At 37.6% G+C, this 16,036-nt stretch overlaps 1 protein-coding gene across 1 annotated transcript in view; it reads right to left on the reverse strand.

The window, feature by feature from the left end:
- SCLT1 (sodium channel and clathrin linker 1) overlaps window positions 1-16,036 on the reverse strand; it is a 194,831-nt gene that overhangs the window by 141,449 nt on the left and 37,346 nt on the right. The gene's annotated exons all lie outside the window — the stretch shown is intronic.

Genomic DNA, 16,036 nt, shown 5'->3' on the forward strand with positions numbered 1-16,036 from the left:
GGCAATTTATTTTCTTCACTGCATTTCATAAAAACTCATTTGACTTCTTTTTGTTCACTTCACTTGACTTTTCACTGGCTCCAGTAAACATATAGAGCAGAACAAAATGATGATTTTGAAACCAAGACTATCACAAACTTTATTTTTAAGCATATGTTTGCATAAGATTGAACAGAATTCCTAAGGCCGTTAACCTTAACATTAAAATAAATTGCAAACATCTCATCCTTCATTTTTATTTCAGAAAAAAAAGGTATAATTTAGGAGCATGATAAAGTGTTTAAACTTAAACTCATACACTCCTAAAAGAAAAAGAAGGTTTGTAATACTGCAAATACTTGAAAACATTAGTTTCATATTATAAGCACCAAATACTACTTATACATATATTTAAATATGAAAATTACAAGAAACTAGCACCAATCTACCTAAAATCCTTAGGGAAGAGTTATGTACAAATATTCCTAATCTTCTCTGAACCAGAATAAAAACACAGATTAATTGTTAGAACATATTTACCAAATGTAAAATTTATTAAATAATTCAAAGTAGATCATTAGTTTAGAAACAGTAAAAATGTTAGTAACTCTAAATGTGTTTTCTAACTATACCTTAAATGCAGAAAAAAAAAAAGAGAGAAGTATCAAGCACACAGATGCTTTTATTTTCAAGCACGTGACTTAGCTTTTCTGATTTAAAATATTTACTTAAAAGAGAAAAAACAGCAGTTTTGGAAAAAACACACCAAATGTTGTCTTTTTCATAACACTTTCAACCTAATTCATAAGATTAATATTTATTCAGTATAAGGTAAATTAAGACATTAGAAACACTGACAATTAAGTGTTTTATTGCTTCACAAGAAAATTTTAACTAGCTGTAGCATGGTTAAAAACTGTAAGGTCGCTTTTTTTTACATTTTATTATTATTATTATTATTATTATTATTATCATTTTATGATACAGTTCCATAGGCTCCTGGGATTTTCCTTATCCTCTCCCCAATTCCCTTTCCCCAACATAGTTCCTCTATATCATTAATAACATAACAGTTCTTCATACTCAGTCATATGTCCATCATTGCAGGCATGGACAATGGCAGAGAGTCCAGCATCCTATTGTCAAGATATAGTGAACAGTTTCATTGTAAGCCCATCTTTGTCTGGAAGTAGAAATGCATACTACATTGTATCCTCACATCTGGATGTTAGTCTCCATTTCACAGCTACTGTACATCCCCTTAAACAAAAAGTCATAATACAAAATCAAAAATAGAAAAATAGAAATTTACAATGCCATGAAGTTAAATAACATGTTACTAGATATGACAGTGTCCATTATACAGCTACTATACATCCCTTATATAAAAAGCCACAAAACAAAATCAACACCAGGAAGAAATAAGAAATTAACAACAGCAACAAGTTAAATAACATGCTATTGAATGACTAATATGTAGCTGAAGAAATGAAAATCAAGAAACTTCCTGAAGAAAATGATGCTGCTATATGATCTACCAGTCACTGAAGGATTTAATCAGAAGAAAGTGTTTTGAAGAGATGAAACTAACAGAAAACAACAAAACGCATGCGATACAGTTACCGCTGATCTTTGTTGGTGAAGTGTGCCTCTTCTAGACAATAAATAAATGTTGTTTTGTTTTTTAATCCAGTCTACTAATCTATGATGTTTGAGCTTAAACTATTTACATTCAGAGTTTAATATGTGTGGGTGGTACTTTGGTCCTGTAATTTTAGGAATGGGTTGTTCACTGGTTTAGTCTACTGTTGTCATTTTACTGGGTTATTCTTCCCATTTGCCTTTGGTTTTGGTAGATGCTATTCCTCTTCTCTGTCAAGAGAGCATCTTGAAGTATCATTTGTAGGGCAGGTATGGAAGAGGCTAATTCTTTTAACTTTTCTTTACTGCGGAAGAATTTTGTTTCATTTTCAAAGACAAAAGAAAGCTTTGTTGGATATGTTATCTTAGGCTGACAATTTTTTTTCTTTTAGAGTCTGGAATATGTCACTCCATTCTCTTCTGGCCTGTAGAGTTTCCTGTGAGAGATCTCCTCTGAGTTTAATTGGCATTCCTTTATATGTCAATTGATTTTTTTCAAGTGCACCTTTAAGGATCTTTTCCTTATGTTCGATTGAAGAGAGCTTGATGATCATGTGTCTTGGTGGAGACTGCTTTTGGTTTAGCCTGTTGGGAGTTCTGTGCCCCTTCTGGATCTTGTTTCCCAATTCTTTCTCTAGATTAGGAAAATTTTCCTTGATTATTTCATTAAATACATTTGTAAACTCAGCTTCTCTTTCGGCCACCTTCTGGGGCTCCCATAACGCTTATATTTGATGTCTTTCAATTCTTGAATAGTTTTTTTTTTCTTAAAGAACACGTTTATTGACAGGAATTCCATAAATATTCTAAAGAAAATCTCAAAAGTTTCCAGACTAAAAATGCTTAAAATCTGTTCTCACTGGCAAAATATCGCTTGATAAAATTAATAGGTCATTACAAATGAATGTCACATGTAAGATTAACTGTATAATATTTTCGCAAAAAAATTTTAAAAATTTACAGTGTTTGTTTTTACTCTTGGGCACAGTAACTCATTTCAGTTTTTATTTCAACTGTTGGACATATTCATAAATATATTTATCTAGTTGGTGTCTGATCCAGCTCTGCTTCCAGCTTTTTGTTTGCTTCCCTCTGATGACAGCAAATATCTTTCAATTCTGAGATTCTTTCTTCTGCTTGCTTCATTCTATTTTGGAGACTCTCCACTGTACTTGTAATTTGCTCTACTGTGTTCTTAATTTCTGATATATCAGCCTTGATTTGCTTTACTGCTTCCTTAAATTCTTTGAACACTTACATGTGCTTCTCATTTCTGATCAGAAGCTTTAAAATGAGTTTTATGGATTCTGTGTTCCCCATTTTCTCAATGTCTTCCTCAGTTAACTCTGACCTTGGCATAGGGTTTTGCTCCTTTGCAGGGGAGTTTTCAGTAATATTCATTGTGCCTTTGTCTATTCTTTTGCTCTTGATCATTGTACTTCTGGTTAGCAGAGTCTTCTCCTTGGGGCAGGTTTCTAAGCCGTGTCACTCACAGGTCTACAATGCGATTTTACTTATTGCAGTTGGTACACAACTTTTTGCTTGCAGCCTCTTGTGCCACAACCTCCAGGGAGTTCCAGGTCTGGCTTCTTATGTCAGATTTCCGCTGTGGTCTCCACAGCCCCAGCTCTTGGCTCACCACTCTCCACCTCCTGTGATACCATGCTGAGGCTGCACCTTGGTCTCTGCAACTTGGTCTCTGCAACCTTTCTCCCACTTCCAGTCGGAGCAGGTCCCAGGATTAGAGAGACACCAGGTGTCCTGTATAGTTAGGTTGTTGGTGGTGCTGTTTTGCCAGGACCTGTTGGATGTTAGGTCTGGGTGCCACACGGACCTATTTTGACCCGTAGGATGCCACAGTCGGTTTTATTTTCCTGTGGGACCACGGAACTCAGTGAGTTTTTGTGAGTTTAGCACATGCACAGTGTTGTCCTCTTTTGTCCTCAAGCTACTGCCACGGTGTACAAAATGGCGCCTGATGTATCACTACTAGAGTTCTTGATCTGCTGGCCCTCAGGTCTGAGGGCTACCCAAACATCTCTTGGGTGGAACCTGTAGAGTGCCATGTTGCTGCAGTTCACTGAGTCATAAATGTGTTCACTCCCGGCTCAGCGTATGCTCAGTCCTTTTCCTTGCCTTTGCCTCCTTACGCAAAATGGTACCCAATTCAGCTCTAGGGAGCTGGCTGGGCTGTGAAATCCACCCTGTTTTCGCACTGTCCATCTGGGATCTGCTGTTGTCTCTGCTCCTGGTCAAATTAAATGGACCAGCAGGATGAACAGTTTTAGTCTGGGTTCACCTCTGAAGCTTCCAGTGAAATTTCCTTCCCACCTGGCTGCTGGTGGAGCTCCAGCTGCTGGTGGAATTCAGATTGCTGTTAGCTAAATGCTGCTGGAGTATCAGCCACTGCAACACTACACTGTTGTTCCACTGCTTTCCTGTGTCTGTCAGTCTCCAGGTACCCCTCTGCTGTTGTTCTGTCCTTTCCTATTTCCTGGAATGTGTCTTCTGTGCTTCATCCTGATTAAATGTTTTTCTGTCCGTTTAAATGTGTCCTTACCCTATTCTACCATCTTGATTGTCTCCTAAGTTAGCTTTTAGTGCTTTGGTCACAGAACAAGCAAAATTTCCTCTCCATATTATTAATATCAGTTTCTACAGCTTCACCTTGAAATGACATTTCTCAAAAAAAGATATATTTATTTATTTAAAATCAGAAGTACAGGAGAAAAAGAGCAAGAATGAGAGAATCCTCCATCCACGAGTTCATTCCTACAATTACTGCAACAGCTGTGGCTAGGCCAGGCTGCAGCCAGAGCTCAGAACTTCTTCCAGACCCCCCATATGGGTACAAGGGATGAAGCACTCAGGCCACCTTCCACTGCTTTCCCAAGAGCATTAGTAGAGAGTTGGACTGGAAGTAGAGCAGCTAAGTTACGAATGAGTGTCCATATGGAATGCCAGGATCACAGGAGGTGGCTGCATTCTACCACAAAGCAGTGACTACCTGTAATTGAGTACAACTTATCTTGGTGGCTTTTCCAGCTGAAGCACTTGAGGAGAGGGCGTGAAACCTGGCTGAATGCAATGCCTTTGGCCTCTGGCCAAGCATGCCCTCATCTCCCCAGAGTTTCATAATTCTGAAGCTAGTATCTATCTTTTTCTATCTTCAGCTAATTCTTAGAGATCATTGATTTTTTTAGGCTTTATTCTTCTCTAACTGCACAATTAAGATGATAGATTTCCCTCTCAGAATGGACTTAGTTGCAGCTCTCAAGTTTCAATGTTACTTTAATTATTACTAAGTTGTAAAACTACTTACCAGTTGAAAATGTCCTCTAAGTTTTATTGTGAATTCATTAACCTATACATGGTATTTAGAAATACAGTGTTTAATTTAGAAAGAGACTCTTTTAAAGTTGACTTTTTGTTATTGATTTCCAGCATAATTTTTACTGTCATCACAGAACATAATTTTAATATTCCAATCCTTTCCAAATCTCTAAGAGTTGTTTTCAGGCAAACTAAAAGGCTTCCATCATTTTAAAATTTCATTATGAATAAAATATTTTGCATCAAACTCAATTATGATATATTCAACCTTCTTTTTGCACTTACATGGTATAACAATTTTCCATTATTTATCCATTTTGCTTTCCGATATTTTAGGAACTTTTCTATGATAAGCTTTTAATTGGCATTTATCTTATTTAATTTCCTCTTATAAATCACTGTTCTATAATTGTAGCATGGAGTACACAAAATTTAATGTAATTAATAATGTACTTGAGTTACATCTATATTTTAATATCTGCCTTCCATTTGTCCTGGATTTTTAAAGTTTTCTCCTTTTGGATTACTTTTTATATTTTTATTTTTAAAAAGTTAGGAGGACTGTGAATGTTTTCATTATGATGAAATATATAGTGTTTATGGAGACAGCTATGTTTACTCTGATTTGCATTATGTGATATGTACATGTATTGGAATATCATGATATCACATAAACATATACAACTTTCATATATCAGTTAAAATAAAATTAGAAAATAATTAAAATATAACACAGTAAAGTGTCATTGTCACTACTATGCAACAGAGCATCAGTTTCTTTCTCTGTAATTCAGTGCATACTAATTAACCTTTCCCCAGCCCTCTCTCCCACTTCTCTCCTCAGCCTTGGATAGCTACCAATTTACTGTCAATTTCTTTGAAATCAACTGTTTTAGGTTCCACATACAAGTAAGATCATGTGGTATTTTTCTTTCTATGTCTGCTTGTTTTGTTTCACCCATTAGCTTGACAGTACAATCCTCTTTTATGCTGTTAGTGTCTACTGCAGGGATTATAACATGCATCCTTGAATGATCAAACTCTAAATTAGTATTCTTTTTCTTTTAGGTTAATGCTAGAACTAGAAAATATTTTAACTCCTCTTTTCTTAAAGATTTATTTATTTTTATTGGAAAGGCAGATATATAGAGAGGAGAAGAGACAGAAAGGAAGATCTTCTGTCCATTGACTCACTCCCCAAGTGGTCGCAACAGACAGAGCTGAGCCCAACTGAAACCAGGAGCCAGGACCTTTTTCCCAGTCTCCCACGCAGGTGCAGGTTCCCAAGGCTTTGGGCCGTCCCCCACTGCTTTCCCAGGCCACAAGCAGGGAGCTGGATGGGAAGTGGGGCTACCAGAACATGCCTATCACATAAATAATCCCATATGGGATGCTAGTGTGTATCCAGGGCAAGGACTTTAGTTGCTAGGTTACCATACTGGGCCCAACTCCTCTTCCTTAAGGACAACCTGGATCTTTCTATTGTGTATTATTTCTTATTTTTCTAAAATTACTAAACCATCTTCAATCATCCTGTCACTACTTCCTTTCATGCAGTATATGAGCTAGCCATCTGCCACTGCTTTTCCCAGACCATTAGCAGGGTTTAGCTCACTCTGCTTCCAAGGCTATCCCTAATCAATTCCTGTAGGCTGGATGGGCCTGAAATTCTATTTCTGTCTTCCTAACCCAGTGAAGTTGGTTCAAGCTGTGTTCCATTTTTAAGCCTTTTTCATCTCTTCTGAACTAGTGAGAAAGGAAAGCAATCCCAAATCAGGCTATAACCTTAGATTTTTTGCTTATTCTTGGTCTCTGCCTTCTAAAATGTCATTGATTCTAATTTCTACAAACAAACTTAATTTTTGCTGCTATTTACACATATTTTCTAGTCTTTCTCAGAAATCAATAATGTAAACAATGTATGATTTAAACTAATTGAAAATGAAAAAAACTACACAACTCTATGGTATCTCACAAGTCTGAAGATGTTCAGTTTAGAGTTTCTCGAGTTTAGTTTTTAATCATCTTCTGTATTTAGTTACTTGAAAATGTAGTTTAAAGAGATCACACTCCAAAATGTTGACAATGTTTTGACCTTAAACATTTATTCTATGCCATAAATGCAGAAATTACCATGTATGAAGCAGTGCACATGTCATGGTTATTTATAATGGGCAAACTTATTATAAGGGTGTATATAAGTACACAGTAAATTTACGTGGCATTTCATTCCCTGGAATACTAGAGTTCCATTAATAATAGTCCTTTTGAAGGTCATTTAATGATAAAAGAATTGTTTGTCCTATCTCATGAAAAAGGCATGCAAGCAATGTGCTTATGGTATGGTACATCACTAACAAAACCAGACTATGCCATCAGAAAACTGCCATGTAACAATAAACCAATAATGTTCATTTCAGGATGTCCATAGGAAGATTTGTATATACTTATTTAGTATATTTTATAAATTTTCCATGATGTTCTCTGTTAAGTGAAAGATTATGCTTTTGAATAGTGCCCATTTTTCTCACTTTAAATCTCTACATGAAAACAAAATGAGACTTGACTGCACACCCCTTAGAATCACCAAAATCTATGATGCTAACACCACCAGACACTAGCAAGGATACAGAACAACAGGAATTCTCTTGCATTGTTGTTGGGAGCACACTGCTTCTTTAAAAGCTAACTGCTGTTGCGGTCATCTGGGGATTGAACCAAAGATCGCTGTCTCTATCATTCTGCTTTTCAAATAAATAAAATCAACTCTTTTTATAAATAAAGCGTTAATCAAACTGATAATCCAGATGTTGTACTTTTTAGTAGTCACCCAATGGGGTTGAAAACTTAGGCTCATGTAAAAATCTCTCTGAAATACTTATAACAGCTTTATTTGCAATGGTCAAAAAATATAAATAACCAAGATGTCCTTATGAATAGATAGTGAAATATTATCTTTCTCTTAATGAAACATTCCAACAACAAAAACAAATGAGCTATTAAGCCAACAAAAACACAGAGCAACCTTAAATACATACTGCTAAATTAAAGATAGCAGTCAGGTTAAAAATTACATAACGTTTGGTTACAGCATTACATGCTCTTTTGAAAAAGGCAAACCATACAGCCGAAACTCAGTGATTATACGAGTTGGTGGGAGAGACAAATTGGCAAAGCACAGAAAACTTTTAAGAAATTATGCTAAATGAAACAATCATGTGAATATATGTCATTCTACATTTGTCCAAGCTCAAAGAATCCAAACTGCAGACTCTAGCCATAAAACCTTAAAATTTTTTGGAATCATCTGTCTAAATCTGATTTTTATTCCCAGTACAATTTATCTGTTATCAAAATTTGTATGCATATATGTTTGTAGTGCATGTCTGTGTAAATATGTGTCCATTGTTTAAACAAGTGAGTACTTCAAAAAGTTTATGGAAAAATGGAATTGCAAGATAACGTGCACAGCCAGTGTGGTGGTGCAGTATGTTAAGATGCTGCCTATAATGCTGGCATCTCCTAATGGAGAGCATGCCTAAGTCCCACCTGTTCTGCTTCCAACCCAGTTCCCTGCTTCTATGTGTGGGAAGGGAGCAAAAAAAAAAAAAAAAAAAGGCCCCCACCACTGCAGATAGAGCTCTGGGTTCCTGATTCTGTCCTGGAAAAACCCAGTTGCTGTAGCCATTGGGGAGTGAATCAGTAAATGGCGGACCTCTCTATCCTCTTTCTCTCTCTCTCTCTCTCTCTTTTGCCCTTGTCACATAAATAAATATATCTTTTCCCAAAAGATAATGCGCATTCTCCATTGACTCCACATATGTATCTGAGTATGTATAAACAAAGATAAATACACATACTGATTTACTCGCTGTTTATTTTTATCTGATCTCCAAAGATACTACAAAGTATTTTTAAAAATTTATCGAGGGCCCAGTGCAGTAACCTCATAGCTAAAGTCCTTGCCTTGAATGTGGCAGGATCCCATATGTGTGCTGATTCTAATCCTGGTGGCCCCGCTTCCCATCCAGCTCCCTGCTTGTGGCCCGGGAAAGCAGCTGAGGACAGTCCAATGCCTTGGGACCCTGCACCCATGTGGGAGACCCAGAAGAGACTCTGGGTTCCTGGCTTTGGATCAGTGCAACTCCTGCCACTGCAGCTACTTGGGGAGTGAGTCAACAGACAGAAGATCTTCCTTTCTGTCTCTCCTCTTCCCTATATGGCTGACTGCAATAAAAAATTAAATAAATTTGAAAATAAAGCTTATGGAAATATGTAATTGAAAGAGAGTATGCATTTTCTATAAACTTTTTGAAGTACCCTCACAGAAGTACAATTAAGGAAAACACTTAAGTAAGACAAAGGTCTATGAAACTTCTCATTTTTAATGCACTGTTTTCCGTGTGATAAAACAATGTTAAAAATCAGACACCAGCAACTTAAGTTCAGTCAATAACACATGCTATATGTATAGGATAGTCAATTCTTATTCTAGCTGTACTTATTCAAATACATGTGAGTGAGTGAAAATGTCAGAGCCATAAGAAAACAAAAAGGAAAAAGTCTGCTTGGTTTGAAACTAATGGGAAAAATCCTGATGTACAGTGACTGTGTAATCGAGACTATCATATCTAGCAGCATGTGATTTATCTGTATGGCATTGTAAATGTCTATTTTTCTTCCTGTTGTTGATTTTGTATTGTGGCTTTTCACTTATAGGGATTATAGTAACTGTGTAATGAAGACCATCATATCCAGATGTGAGGATACAATGCAGTATGCATCTCTACTTCCAGATCAAAGATGGACTTCCAATCAAAATGTTTACTATATCTGTGCCATTGTCCATGCCCACAATGATGGACATATGACTGTGTATGAAGAAATATACTTCAGTAATGATATATAGAGGAACTCACTGAGGGGGTAGGGCATTGAGGAGGGGATAAGGGAGATTCCAAGGCCTATGGAACTGTATCATAAAATGGTAATAAAAAGAAGTAAAATAAAAAATAGGGAAAATTCTATAAAGATTTCAACGGGTAAACAACATTATCCTTACCATTAGTAACTCTGACAGAACCATACACCAAATCTCCTCATTCTAGTCTCAATTCTTGCAGGGAGAGTGTTTGAGGGAAAACAGCCAAACTTATTGGTTTAATTTACTCCACTTGTTTGCTGCAGGAACTGGCACGTTGGGAACAGTTGGCAAACTGGATAACCAGAAAGCAGCCATATCAACTGCTGGTTCTCAGTCTGCACTTTTTAGCTGAGATCTGGGGCTGAGGCCGTTATTGTCACAGCTGTTGCCCTCAGGAACACGCTGCCTTAGCTGTGAGAGCAATGACTGCTAAACCGGGTGCTCCAGAACCATGCTACGCTCGTTAGCATCTCACTCACAAAAACAGACACCAAAGGCACGATCTTTCCTTCCATTTATTTCCTGCTTCAGATGTCAAACAAACGCTTTTTAAAGTGGAACCCAAGTTATGTTCTGATATAGATTTTTCAGTTCTATGGTACAGAAAGGGTTATTAAAAGGAGCTTACCACAGGTATGGCACGCAATGTACCATTTCTATCACAACATGTTATTGTACTTGCACAGTTTAATTAAATATGAACAAAAGTGAAAAATAAAATTAGTTTTTCTCTAAAATCTAAAGTGAATGTGAGCAGTACAATGAAAATGAGTTAACTGCTGTTGAATTAAAGATAGGCAAGATAATTCTAAGATGTTAGAAAAACTAAAAAAAAACCCAAAGGATTAAATGGCAATAAAGGGGATCTTTAGACTTCTACGCTTCTTCAAAGAAATGGAAATGGAAATTATAAAGAATATGTTATAGTCATATGGCTTATCCATGAAGGATAACAAAGAATTGTAATTAACAGACTTCTTTACTCAAACAGATTTTGGCATTGTATGGAAAAACTAATGAATGAATGTCATTCTTTTTTTTTTTTAAGATTTATTTATTTTTATTGCAAAGTCAGCTATATAGAGAGAAGGAAAGACAGAGGGGAAGATCTTCCATTTGATGATTCACTCCCCAAGTGACTGCAACAGCTGGAGCTGCACCGATATGAAGCAGGGAGCCAGGAGCCTCTTCTTGGATTCCCACACAGGTGCAGGGTCCCAAGGCTTTGCATCATCCTTGACTGCTTTCCCAGGATACAAGCAGGGAGCTGGATGGGAAGCAGGGATGGTGGGATTAAACTAGTGCCCATATGGGATCCTGGCATGTTGAAGGCAAGGACTTTAGCTGCTAGACCACTGCGCTGGGCCCAAAGGCAACTATTTTTAAAGTATATATTGCATGATTCTCCATTTTACTGACTCTCATACAACAGAAGAATTACTAAGCTATGAACTACTAAGGTTTTTACTATACCTTACACCAGACACAACACAGATAATACAAAAAGCTACAGGTTTTCTGATCTTTTTATATAGTGTTTTGCCAGAAAAAAATATATTTCAAAATAAAGTATCCTATAAGATGGTGCCTTAAACTAAATTATTATGCTAGTTATATTTAAGTAGTTATTAATGGCTTTCATCAATTTTCTCTTACCACTTGCATGTCTAAACTTTCTTATAGATATGAAATGTACAAATTTAATGTATTTCTTTTAAAAAAATTATTTATTTTTCTTGTAAAATCAGATATATAGAGAGGAGGAGAGACAGAAAGGAAGATCTTCTATCTGTTGACTCACTCCCCAAGTAGCTGCAGTGGCAGGAGTTGCACTGATCCAAAGCCAGGAACCCAGAGTCTCTTCTGGGTCTCCCACATGGGTGCAGGGTCCCAAGGCCTTGGACTGTCCTCAGCTGCTTTCCCGGGTCACAAGCAGGGAGCTGGATGGGAAGCATGGCCACCAGGACACGAACCAGTGCCCATATGGGATCCTGGTGTTGTCAAGGCAAGGACTTTAGCCATGAGGTTACTGCGCCGGGCTCTAATGTTTTTCATAGGTAAAACTATAAGAAGATAACTATACTGCCCTCCTTCCCACCCTCTCTTTCTCAGGTTCCCCCACCTTTCTCCTTTGTTCTGTATATTTCTTCCATGTTTGCAACCACATCATTTTAATCCACACTACAATAACAGGTTTAATGCACTACTAACCATATATTCAATAAGTAAAAGGCAGACCAAGGGAGTATAAATAAGGGCTAAAAATAACAATCAAATCACAAGATCTCTGTTTCTTTCCTATACATCTGTTGGTATTCTGTACTAACTACCACATATCAGAGAAAAACATGTTATTTCTCTTTTGGAACCGGTTAATCTCAATGAATATACTAATTTTCAGTTGTATCCATTTTACTGAAAAAGAATTTCTCTCCTTTATGCCTATTTCATAATGCATAAATATCATAATTCTCCAATTAAACATATAGATTGAGTTTTGATTAAAAAAACAAGCCTCATCTATTTGCTTGCTACATGAGACACACTCCCAAAAGGGCTCCAGTGGGAGTCCTGATTGCTCCACTTTATATTTAACTCCCTGACAAAGTGTCAAGGGAAAAAGCAGAAGATGGCTCAAGTCCTTGGGTCCCTGCAGTCACCTGGGAGACTCAGAAGAAGCTCCAGGTCAGGGTTTGGACCAGCGCACACCCAGCTATTTCGGCCACTTGGGGAGTGAACCAGTAGATGGAAGAGCTCTCTCTTTATCATTCTGCTTTTCAAATAAAAAAACAGATCTTAAATGCTCGGTACATGTTCTCTCTACGGCACCAGCAGACTTCTCCCCTACTAAACCTAAATCTCACCCTCCTCGTGAGGATATCTGTACCACTGCCTCAGTGCAGCCTTTTTTTCTGGGAGTAAGACAGATGAGCCGAAAAAGGATCAGTGCTGCCTTTCTTCAGTCCTTCTCTCTCGAACTGCTATTCTCTAGTCTTCTTCTTCTTCTTTTTTTTTTTCTAAGTGAGGTTTACTTATTTATTATGCAAAGTCACAGAGAGGGATAGATAGAAAGAAAGTGATCTTCCATATGTTGATTCACTCCCGAAATGATCTAACAATGAAACTGAGTTGGGCAAAATCCAGAAGCCTGGAACTTCACCTGAGTCTTCCATGCTAAAACCTGTTAATATATATGTTAGGTGGCAGAGGCCCAGCATCTGGGCCATTCTCTGCTGCCTTCCCAAGAGTGTTAGCAGGGTGCTGCTTATGAAGTGGAGCAACTGGAAAAAGAACCAGTACTTACAAGGGTGCAAGCAGCCTAATCCACCAAGGCACAATTCTAGATCCTTGATATTCTCTAATTTGAAAGTGCAACTGGAGGCAGGCCTTCTACGGTATCCTGTTTAAAATCCTTGAGGAGCCCCCTCTGCCATGCATAGGAAGACTTCAAGCTGCTCAGCAAAGCTTCTAAAATCTGTGGTCCCTTCCCATCAATCCAGTTTCCACCATGAATGACTGCCCTATATACACTAAAATATCACCACATTAAATGACCTGTAGTTTATTACACATATATTTAATCAGATAATGAATTCATACACATTCTGAGTCAGCAAAAATTTCACTAACTTAAGGTTTCTAAGATGTCTCCAATCAGAGATGGTTATTCCATGATTACTGCTAACATAGACAATGTATCATGCCTGACACACCCAGACTTAAGTAATCAGTGCTTACAGCTAATAGTTCTTAGAAACCATATGGATTATTCTGTGCATCGGAAAGAGCAATGAATAGATTAAACCGCATGTGTTTTCGGGGTAATCCTATCAAACCCTATCATAAATTGCCTGATACAACAAGCTCTGAGAAATGCAAGTGATGGTACTTGGCTAAATTAACAACAATGCGTGTTTTCAGGTCCTAGACCAGATGACAGGGGAGAACTAGCTTTTGGGCTGGAACAGTGAGATGAGCCGCTTCACATAGGCCAGGGGTGCCACCCGAGAGGAGACACAAAGGCTGTATGAATGTCAGAGAAGCACATGCTTGGAGATGTTCCCAGTGACCTCACAGTGGTAGATATTTTGATTCAGTTAAAATGACTCAAGCATCTGTTTACCGAAGTAAAGAGCCAAATATGAATGAATATACATGGGATGTTCTAAAATATCACAGAAATATTAAAGGAAAACCTATGCCTAGATTTCCAAATTACCTTTCACCAAATTAAATATATCTTTTAATTCTATTTTTGAAGTTTTTTTAAGTCTCCCTATATATATATATATATACACGTATATTTAAATTTTAAGACATTAACTAACCCATTCAAAAAGTATTTATTTACTGAGCATTTATTATGCATGAAGCACTCCTCAATGGTAGCAGGTACACAGTGGTAAAAAGCATAGATAAAGGCTGTATGGGATATATTCTAATGGATAAGACAGACACTAAGCAAGCAGACAATTTCTTGCATTAATAAAATATGAGTAAAATAAAATTTTACAGTATAAAAAAGAAAGGAGGGAGGGGTTCGAAACAGCAGTGCTGGATGCTGCCTTCCTGATTAGCGATTTGGATAGAGGGAAGAGACATCCCACGCAGGTCAGAAGAAGGTGTTTTTAGGTAGAAGACACAATTCAAATTTGTCCCTCTGGTTTACCAGGTTTAAGGAAGCAAAATATGAAGGCCAGAATGACTGAATGCTAGCAATGAAACATGATCAGAGATCTCCATACACACATATGTGCACTCACACACACACACACACCCAATTACAAACAGAAACACACTGAGAAGTTACTTTAGTTCTAGCTTTATAGAGGACTATCAGAGAGACAAATTTAAAATATCCCAGTTGCAGGTTTCTAAGCTGTGTCACCCACAGGTCTACAATGCGATTTTACTTATTGCAGTTGGAACACGGGTTTTTGCTTGCAGCCACTTGTGCCACAACCTCCAGGGAGTTCCAGGTCTGGCTTTTTATGTCAGATATCCACTGTGGTCTCCACAGCCCCAGCTCTTGGCTCACCACTCTCCACCTCCTGTGATACCGTGCTGAGGCTGCACTGTTGTCTCTGCAACCTTTCTCCCTCTTCTGGTTGGAGTGGGTTCCAGAATTAAAGAGACACCAGGTGTACTATCTAGTTAGGTTGTTGGTGGTGCTGATCTTGTCGGAACTTGTTGGATGTTAGGTCTGGGTGCCACACGGACCTATTTTGACCCGTAGGATGCCACAGTCGGTATTATTTTCCTGCAGGACCTCAGTGAGTTCTCGCGAGCTCAGCACATGTGCAGTTCACTGTTGTCCCCTGCAGTCCCAAAGCTATTGCCACAGTGCGCAAAATGGTGCCCGACGTGCTACCACAACAGTTCTTTATCTGCTGGCTGTCAGATCCGAGGGTTACCCAGACCTGCCCCGGATAAAGGAAGGCCAATTAAGCTCACAGGAGATCTCTCACAGGAAACTCTACATGCAAGAAGAGAATGGAGTGACATATTCCAGAGTCTAAAAGAAAAAAATTGTCGGCCTAGGAAAACATACCCTGCAAAGCTTTCTTTTGTCTTTGAAAATGAAATAAAATTCTTCCAGAGTAAAGAAAAGCTAAAAGAATTAGCCTCTTCCAAACCTGCTCTACAAATGATACTTCAAAGATGTTCTCTTGACAGAGCAGAGGAATAGCACCTACCAAAACCAAAGGCAAATGGGAAGAACATCCCAGTAAAATGACAACAGAAGACTAAATCAATGAACAACCCATTCCTAAAATTACAGGACCAAAGTACCACCTATGTATATTTAACTCTGAATGTAAATTGCTTAAGCTCAATCAAACATCATAGATTAGTAGACTGGATTAAAAAACAAAACCCATCTGTTTATTGTCGGGAGAAGACACACTCCAACAAAGATCAGCGGAAACTATATCACATGGGTTTTGTTGTTTTCTGTTGGTTTCATCTCTTCAAAACACTTTCATCTGAGTAAATCATTCAATGACTCATAGATCATACAGTGGCATCATTTTCTTCAAGAAGGTTCTTGATTTTCACTTCTTCAGCTACACGTTAGTTATTTAATAGCATGTTGTTTAACTTCTTGTTGTTGTTAATTTCTTTTTTCTCCTGGAAGTTGATTTTGTTTGGTGGCTC

Source organism: Ochotona curzoniae, unplaced genomic scaffold (genome assembly GCF_017591425.1).
Source record: "Ochotona curzoniae isolate NIBS_2020 unplaced genomic scaffold, NIBS_Ocur_1.0 scaffold_4506, whole genome shotgun sequence".
Taxonomy (NCBI): domain Eukaryota; kingdom Metazoa; phylum Chordata; class Mammalia; order Lagomorpha; family Ochotonidae; genus Ochotona; species Ochotona curzoniae.